The sequence below is a fragment of the Drosophila takahashii genome, chromosome 2L, assembly GCF_030179915.1.
Source record: "Drosophila takahashii strain IR98-3 E-12201 chromosome 2L, DtakHiC1v2, whole genome shotgun sequence".
Classification (NCBI taxonomy): Eukaryota; Metazoa; Arthropoda; class Insecta; order Diptera; family Drosophilidae; genus Drosophila; species Drosophila takahashii.
The window spans coordinates 36,626,642-36,635,854 of record NC_091678.1 but is presented as its reverse complement, the minus strand read 5'-3'; the positions used below and the strand labels follow the sequence as shown (position 1 = coordinate 36,635,854).

The 9,213-nt window shown below is 38.2% G+C and overlaps 1 pseudogene; it reads right to left on the bottom strand.

Annotated features, from left to right (window-relative positions):
- Window positions 1-979: 979 nt before the first annotated feature.
- LOC138913199 (uncharacterized) lies at window positions 980-1,821 on the bottom strand (annotated as a pseudogene).
- Between the last annotated feature and the right edge of the window lie 7,392 nt (window positions 1,822-9,213).

Here is a 9,213-nt window from a genome sequence, read left to right as displayed (position 1 = left end):
GCAGCTCGTTCACTTGATTTTCTATCGGCAAAGCCAACAGACGTGCGCTTAACAGTGTTGGGACATACCTAGATACTTTTACCTAGGTACGTACCTAGTTACAATTTATTGGTACCTTTTACCTTACCTAGGTATAAAAATAATTGAGTACCTTTTACCTTACCTAGCTATAGATTTTTATATACCTTTGGAATTATTAAGGTACTTACATAGGTATTAAACATTGCTCTGATTTAAAATAACCAAATCTGACTGAGACACTGAAATAAGCTAAATCCACCACATCTACACGTCATTGTATCGTTTCGTTTCGAAATTGTAATAGTCGGAACGCTGCATTAAAAATCATTGGAATTCAGCAGTTCTATTGTTTTTTTGTGAAGTTACCTTTGCATTGCAATTTTCTTAAATGCACAAAACAATTTGACTTTGCGCGTTGGGATGTAATGTATTTTAAAAATATCGTATCGCTGATATATTTTCTTTAAGAAAAATATCAATATGATATATAATATATCGCCAAAAAAACATCGATATATATATCAGATACTTTTGATATTTTTTTTCAGTTGAGTTTCAAAATTTTAGCCGCGTAAATAAACTAACAACAAAGACTTTTGTCCTAAAATTAATGTAAAAGCACTAGAAAAGTATAAACAATATAATTTCTTATTTTATTAGTTCCACACATAAAAGCAGAGCTTGCAAATAACTGTCAACCGATATTTCTAAGGCAGTTTAACTCTCGACAAAACCAAAAAAAATGTTGCTCACAAGTTCTCTCTCTGAGCGGAACCCTTTTTTCGTTTTGCTTTTCGGTCCGACCGTTCGGCTGAACCGACCCTTTTAAGTTAACAGTCACCTAAAAGGGTTTCTATAAGACTACTGTTAAATAAAAGTAAAAAAAATGGGTTTTCTCTAGAAAGGGAAAAGTATAGACCTGCTGTGATATGTGTAAATAAATAAATACATATAAATGTATATATAAAATTGTATTCTGAATTTAGGTTAGCTGCTATTTTTTTGTTTGCTTCAATATATTTATTGACTATATGTGGGCATGGTCTGGCAACCCAGATCAGCTGGTCCTATGACGAGAGATTTGGCGAACTAACGACGTGGCAAATGTAAGGGCGCGTGTACCAGATAGGTACCTTGTGTCCTTGTGTCCGGGATCCACCTTTCTAGGGGAAAGAGGAGCCCGCCTCATCTGAGTGGTATTGGACTTGCTGAGCTTCTGTTTGCCACGGAATTATCCCTGGCCACCCGCCATCCTCCTTCGCCGATGAGGGCTGATCACCACCTTGGAGGACTTGGCACTGGTCTTCCTGCCAGACTTGCGATCACTTGGGGTTGCGATGGGCCCACGACCTTTCGATATCTTCTCGACCAGTTTCTTGATCACCTCCTTGTTCGTCGGCGGCTGGACTTTCAGAGAGGTTTGCTTTTTGGTCAAATGTGCGGCAGTTATCGCGTTCGGCGGACATGGTGATGGTAGGTCGAATTCAGGGGTATCAGGCATCTCCATCGGGATTGGCTTAGATTTTATGATGGGTTTCTGCTCCTCTTTCAGCCGGCGTGACAATGTATTCGATCCTTTGACAGCTTCTTTCAATTCACGGCGTAGCCTCTGGTGGCGTTCCACCATCATGTCGAAGATGGAGACTATCGGCGTATCCAGCAGAGAGGTCATCGTGTTTGAACAGAATAAAAGATTGCTAATATACAATTCTTTGAAATATTTTGGGATAAATGTGTAATGGAAATGTGTGAGCTGAAGGGGAGCGTTTGAAATATGAGCTACAGGAGAATCGGAAAGGGTGGGAAATGATATTCCATGACTGTCTGATCGAATAAATAAAAATATAATTTCTTTGAAAAATTATCTAAAAATTATAGTTTAGAAAAAACAAAATATATATACAATTTTCTCCATATGCACATATAAAAACAAAATTTTAAAAAATATAAGTAAAAATATTTGCATACTTTTAGGCAAAGTAAAGTAAAGTCAAGTAAATAAAAGTAATGTAAACTTTGAGATTAGTAAAGTTTGAAGTTTTTTGGAACTTATATTAAATATTTAGCTTAAGAGAGTGATAATAGTATCCTTAATAATGATATTGAAGTTATATATTATATTTTAAAAATTATTTACGCCTTCGGCACTTTTTTTAAACATTTTTTTAAAGATCTAATAGCGACGCAGTCTAGCAGGAAGTGAGTTATAATGGGGCTTCGACCCAATTTCGATTGCCCTGTTTTATTTCTCAACTCAACCAAGTTCAAAAGCCTTAAAGAAATTCACATGACGCCGATCACCGACTTTTTTGTGTCGCTTCTTTTGTTGCATTACAGCTCTCCCCATGGGCTATATCAAGAAATCCCAACCTGACTGACTGATAAGAGTTCAAGTTCATTAAACCTCATAAAAATCAGGAACATTTTGTGAAATTCAGAAAGTCTTTCAACGGTTCTTCGATGTAGGAAAATAAGAATATACTTAAGTGTGTATGGGTGGAAAGGCAGTGGAAACTTTTTGGGTACCTTTCTTGAAAGTTATTTTATTTTGAAATTTAAAAGGAATTTGTGAATTCCATATTTAAAGCCTTTTCTATTCTTACAGCAACAAATAAAAACATATATGAGGTTAAAAACCTTTACTATTATGTTGACCACAACTGTTTACTAAATTCGTATGTATGTATGTATAAATATTTGGCTGCGAAACTAAATTAATAGAATTTTAGCAAAAACAAGAAAAAACTAAATTGGAAAAGCAACAAATTATTCACATTCCCTCTCGGCAATTTGCTTAATAAAATTTGTCTAGAAATTCAATATTTGTTGTACGCACACGCATACACTGCCACAAAAAAAGGCCAACAACACGCACTTACGTACTCCCAAAAAAAGAGCAAAATATGGGAAAAAATATGAATCTTATCAGCGGTAGGACAAAAACAAAGTTCAGTAAAAAACCGAAACAAGAACAAAAAGAAAGCTGTCAGAAATCAGCAGGAACAACAACAAATTGGATGTGTTATTTTTCAAGGTTAAGAGCAAGTGCGTGTGCGTGAATTTGCCGCCAGTGTATGTGTCTCGCACATTTTGCACATTGTGCGTATAAATAAAAAAAAATAACAACAATAAAACCACCAACACAGCAACAGGAAAAAATAATTTTTTTTATAGCGAGCCGAGAGCTACGCACCGAAAATAGAGAAAAAGAGAGCACAGACTGCAACAACAAAACCCGGCAACTTGGCGACTTTTTTCTCTTTGCCTTTATGGCAACATAATAAAGTTAATAATTTCGCTACAAACTGAACAATCATCATTATTTAGGCCTAATATGCAATTGTGCGTTATTTTCCATATGATTTGGTCAACGACGACAACCACTGACACATTTAAAAATTTTATTATTTTATTATCGTTTCAAGTTCCAAGTGTAATCTCCTCCCTTTCTCCCTCTCTCTCTCTTTCTCTGGCTATTTCCCCTTTTTTGCTCACCCCACAGCTACAAACATACATATTGCACGCACACACGGTACGTATACGCATTCAAATTGCGTATACGCAGCGTTTACCCTCGCTGAGTTTAATGACTGATAAGATTGAAAAGCTGGCATTTGCCTAACAGAATCAAAAAGAAATTATAAAGTGGACTAAAGGGAATTTTCTAGAGACTTATAAATACGTTTTTCTGAATATTTTCAGGTTTAAGAATAAAGAAACCTTTTTCTAACTAAAATCACTGTTAATAGAAAACACTATTCGATTTTTCAATTAAAGATAATAATGAAAGGATACATAAAAGGTTTACATGTCCTTTTTAATACATATTACACTATGCAGCATCAAAAATTAACCTCGATGAATGCTATATTTTTGGATTCGTTACGAATTCCCAAGTTAAACTGCGTTTTCCAAAGAGTTCCCCGACGCAAGGATTCTTAGCAAAAGGACCTCAAAGTTCGAAAAATGCTGAAATTGGCCAACTTTGCGGAGCTCTCAGAGGCAATTGGATGCATGGCTTGGTTCGAAGTTAAAGTTTTTTAAAAGATACACCCTTTATTTTTCAAACCCCATACATAAAATAATTTTAGGATTTTTTTAAGGTAGAAATAAATTTCAAAAAACATAGTCAAAAAACTGAAAAACATACAGCTGCGGTCTAAATAGTAGCAGTGTCGCCGCCTTGTGTTTTTAAAAGTTTGATGTTGTAATTTGTTCTTATCCAATTAGTCTAATAGTAAAATTATAATCAATACAATATTATCAGGAAAAGAGCAATTAAGACAACAAACTTTTAAATACACAGGGCGGCAACACTACTACCATTTTGACCGCAGCTGTATACTTTTATGTTTTTTGACTATGTTTTCTAGAACTTGTTTCTGCCTTAAAAAAATCTTAAAAATTGTTTAAGTATGGAGTTTAAAAGATAAAGGGTGTATCTTTTAAAAAACTTTAACATCGAATCAAACCATGCATCCATTTGCCTCTGAGAGCTCCGCAAAGTTGGCCAATTTCAGCATTATTCGAACTTTGAGGTCCTTTTGCTAAGAATCCTTGCGTCGGGGAACTTTTTGGAAAACGCAGTTTAACTTGGGAATTCGTAACGAATCCAAAAATATAGCATCCATCGAGGTAAATTTAAAAAGCACTAAAAATGCTGCACAGTGTTATCAATGTACATATAATAAATAATTTTCAAACTATATTTCAATCTGAAACCCCTTTACTAATAAAACAGAATAAAGAATCAACGCTTGCCATTTTCAAATGAGTCAATCGCGACACATTAAATCGCCGCAAAGCCGTTCGCTACTCTAAAAACGTCTCGAAACTTGTTGAATGACTTCTGGGTTGCCAATCAAGACCTTAAATTTCTATCGCCAAGTCGAAATTTCCGACCGGCCAAACCAACACACCAACTTTTTTATTAACTTGTATTATTTATTAACAAGTATTATCAGTTGTAAGGGCGCGTGTACCAGATAGGTACCTAAAATTCTAAGGCTTAGCTTAGACCTGCACCGTCGAACTTAGCAACATGTTCGTTGCGGATTCCTGGCAACATTTGGGCTTAGGAACATTTGGGAGAGGTTGAGCCACATGCTGCGCTCCTAATAGGTCCGGGAAAACTGTGGCTGTGTAGGTTGATCGAGAGCAAGGAGTTGCAAAGATTTTCGCGCCTCTCCGTTGCTGAATGGCGGAGTGGCGGAATAGCGGCTTGGTGGCGTCTGGCGGGGGGTATATAAGGCGGCCCACTGGCGGCAGCAAGCCATAAGCAAAGTGAATTTTCAAGTGGGTGAAATTTAAAAGTGGGTAAAAGATGTCAAGTGTCAAAAATAACTGAATGCTAATAAGCTCTTGTTGCAGCTTCAACATAGCTTCAGCGTGCGTTAACTACCTTTTTTTGTGTTTTTCTGGCCACTTGCAACTGCAGTGGCTTGCGAAGGGTGAGTCAGGGAGTTATCACTCGATTTGGGGAGCGGTTGTTAATTTTTGACTTTGTGGCGCAGAGGCAAGCGATAGCGAACAGCGACGTGGAAGACCAACGCGGCAAGAACCCAGACGAGAAGTTGCCACCAGGGAGTCACCGCCACGGCCAAGGCCCTGGGTTGTGGCCACCGCAGGCGAAAGTCGCCACTCAATCCACGGCACTTCTAAGAGCCAAACGAAGAGAAAAACCAGCACTTTCCTCAAGGCGATCCGGATTTTCCTCGCAGCAGAAGTTTTTTTTACAAGCGCGCTGTTTTTTTCCTTGATTTTTCCACCTGTCTAATTGGCGCTCCAAAAGCCAGCGAAATTTATTCTCGCCCCAAACACATAGAAACAACATTAGATTTTAGTTAATTAAGTCTATTTTTCTTTTTATTTACTTTTATTCAAAACCCTAAACTAAAACGAAAACAAAAGAACTTAAACAAGAATCAAAGTCGAACCAGCGCGAGCAAAACAAACTAAGAAAGACATTACGTAACACTAATTTTATGCGCGAGGCTTGAGGCAGGCGATATTTTCTTAAATCTCTTCCACAGGTGCGGCAGCCTCTTTGGAAGCGCTTTCATCGTAGGATGCAGCAGCAACTTTTATAAGTGAGTTGAACTTTTCCTTTTCTTTTTTCTTTGTTTTGTTTTCGTATTTATTCGGTTTTATATGTTTGGCAGCTCGGCCTGCAGTCGCATATGCGATATTTGAGGATTGAGATTTGCGGATGCAATCTAGGGCACAACTAATTAAGAATTTATTTTTAATTTAATGTTTAAATGTTAGTTGGTATTTTTTTTTATTATTACGTCCCCATTTTTAAACTCTTTAATTTATTTTTTTTATATTTCTATGTTTAATGTTCCTCATTAGTTTTTAGTAAATAAATTATAATGTTTTGCTAAAGGAAATTAGTAGGTGAACTCGGGCTGGGGCAGCGCCGGTAGGATGTGAAGGGGCCGTGGAAGGAAGTTTTTCAAAGGAAGAAACGGCCAAGGTAGGGTGTGCTATCGACCACAATGAGATCAGTGGTTGTATGTAAAATGTGTATGTCTTAGAACGTCAGGTGTCAAGTTCGTAGTTATGTTTTCTCCGGTTGTAGTTACGTCTCACAGTGCATGTCTATATGTATCTGTAAGATGAAGTTGTCGCAGCACGCTAATTTTAAGATAGGCTGACAACGCATAGGCATTTTCGGTGCAACACCTTTAAACCACCCCTCAAGCCGACGAGCACAGCCGACAGACCAAAGCGTGCGTTGCATCGGAAAGTTTTCCAGCGGCCTAAGTTAACGTTCTTCGTTACAGATGATAGTTGTCAGGTTATTTTTGGCGCCCAACTCAAGGCCTCATTTATTAATTTATTTAATAGACGAGACTCACAAACAAAATTACGAACTGTTTTTCTTTAACTATTTTCTTCAAGTGTGACTAAAGACTTATTGGAATTCATTATATGAAATTCTCGAATTTTTTATTTGACCATAAGTATCTTTAGGCACAACATTTTATTTGCCTGGAATTTCTGTCGAAAAACTTCCGAGATTTTTACAGTACCTAGCAAAGCAATTAGGAAGTGGAATTTGGTCCTATGTTCCAGAACTGGGATCAACCACCAAAATCAGGTAGAGTGCAATGTTTGATGGAAACAGTATCTGTGATAGATGACTGGCCTCAAGCATACAGCTTTACTTGACCTTATTTTCTCCTTATTCTTGATATACACATTTATGACACACTTTCCGGTAGCTAAGCCATGCCATGAGTTCAACTTTATGTTTTGATTATCAAATTTTAAATCTAATTATAAAACTACACTTATACTTTTAATATTATTATATTTTTTAAAAAACATACATTCATCAATTTTTCTTCACTAAGTATTTATTTATCATATCATATTTATCATATCATATTTATTTACATATCATACCATAATTATTTATTATTATCACATTTAAAATGGGATTAACGGAACGGGATGATAACCCACCTCCAGGCCCAGGAAATGCAAATTGTCCCTTGTGTAATGGTTCAATCAAAGCAGAAGAGGAAAAATACAAAACCCCATGCAAACACACTTTTCATAGAAATTGTATCAGGACACATTTGGCGGCAAATCCCAGATGCCCCGTGTGCAACTATGTTTGTGTCACAAAAGTGCCTCCAAAGACTACTGGGCAGATGGACGGGAATGGCCCGCCGCACACAGATAGGGAAACACCAGGAGGCTCAAACGCCTCCCAAGCCAGTGGAAACCAGTCCTTACTTCAAGATCAGCTGCAAGTGATGCAGAATAACATTCTCTCAGCACTGACTGAAAAACTCAATCAGCTAATTGAGACCAATGTAGAAAATCGCTTACGACACCTTAACTCGGCACCAGCCAGCCACAATTTCAATCCCGACAATAGAGCAGGGCAAACCGATGCTGATACATGGCAGGAAAATCACTCCAATAATTCATCCTTTGGGAGAAATTCTGGAAGTTTATCTTCTGAACTGTCAAGACGGCCGGATAAGGTTGGTCCGATTATGAACGGGTGGAAATTAAAATTTTCGGGTACGGGTTTGTCGGTAGACAATTTTATTTATCAGGTCGAGGCCATGACAAATGAAACATTGGATGGAAACTTTGAGCTGATGTCAAAGAATGTCTCTTCGCTTTTTGAAGGGAAAGCGAAGGATTTCTTTTGGAGACACCACAAAACAGTCAGGCAAATTAAGTGGGAATCTTTGTGTGCAGCTTTGCGCAGGCAGTATAAGGATGACCGGGATGATGGAGACATTGAAGAATTAATAAGGCAAAGGAAGCAGGAAAGCAACGAATCCTTTGATAGTTTCTTCAACGCCATCAGTGTTTTCCTCGATGAAATGGAACGGCCCTTGCCAAACAGCAAGTTGGTGCGAATTGGTGCGAATGGTCACGAAATACTAAATGTTGATATATCATGCGTATCACACCTGCGTGAGGTGTGGCGCAGAAGGGAAACATTCTTGGACGATGTCAAGAAATCTCATGGGTATACTAAGAGGGTTCCGTTTAAGAGAGACGTGGCGGAATTAGATGAGGATTTTGGCTGGGAAAATGTCAGTGAAGTAGAACTTGATGCAGATATAGAGGCGCTAAGTGTAGTCTGCTGGAATTGCCATACAGAAGGCCATCTTTACAAGAATTGCTCAATACCACAAAAGGGTCGGTTTTGCTTTGGGTGCGGTTTGGTAAACACAATTAAAACTAAATGTGCTAGGTGCTTGTCAAAAAACCGCTCAGGGAGCACGCAGATGCCGCCACTCAAACCGAAGCCTTTGCGTGCTCAGCAGCAGCCACCATCCCCGGAACAACCCCAATCTTCAGTTTAGAGCCAACCGAAAACGAAAACTTGTCGAGTCCTGCAGAGGATACATATGATTCTAGCCCAGAAATATCAGATGAGGAATTTGACTCATCTCAGTCCGAAGGCGATGAAATCGAAGAAGATGAAAATTATTCCGACAATATTGAAAAGTGGTCAGAAGTGGTTTCCGACTGTGCAGCAGAAAGAAAGGGGCGTAGCACTCAACGAATGCAAGACTTTTGGCATGAGATAAGGCAGTTAAAAGGGGATATTCGGGAAATAAACTCCATAGAAGATTGTTCCCAGGATCCGCGGCCATTTGTGGCAGTGCAATTGCTTCAGCGTCTCGTGAAAGGGCTTTTGGATTCGGGAGC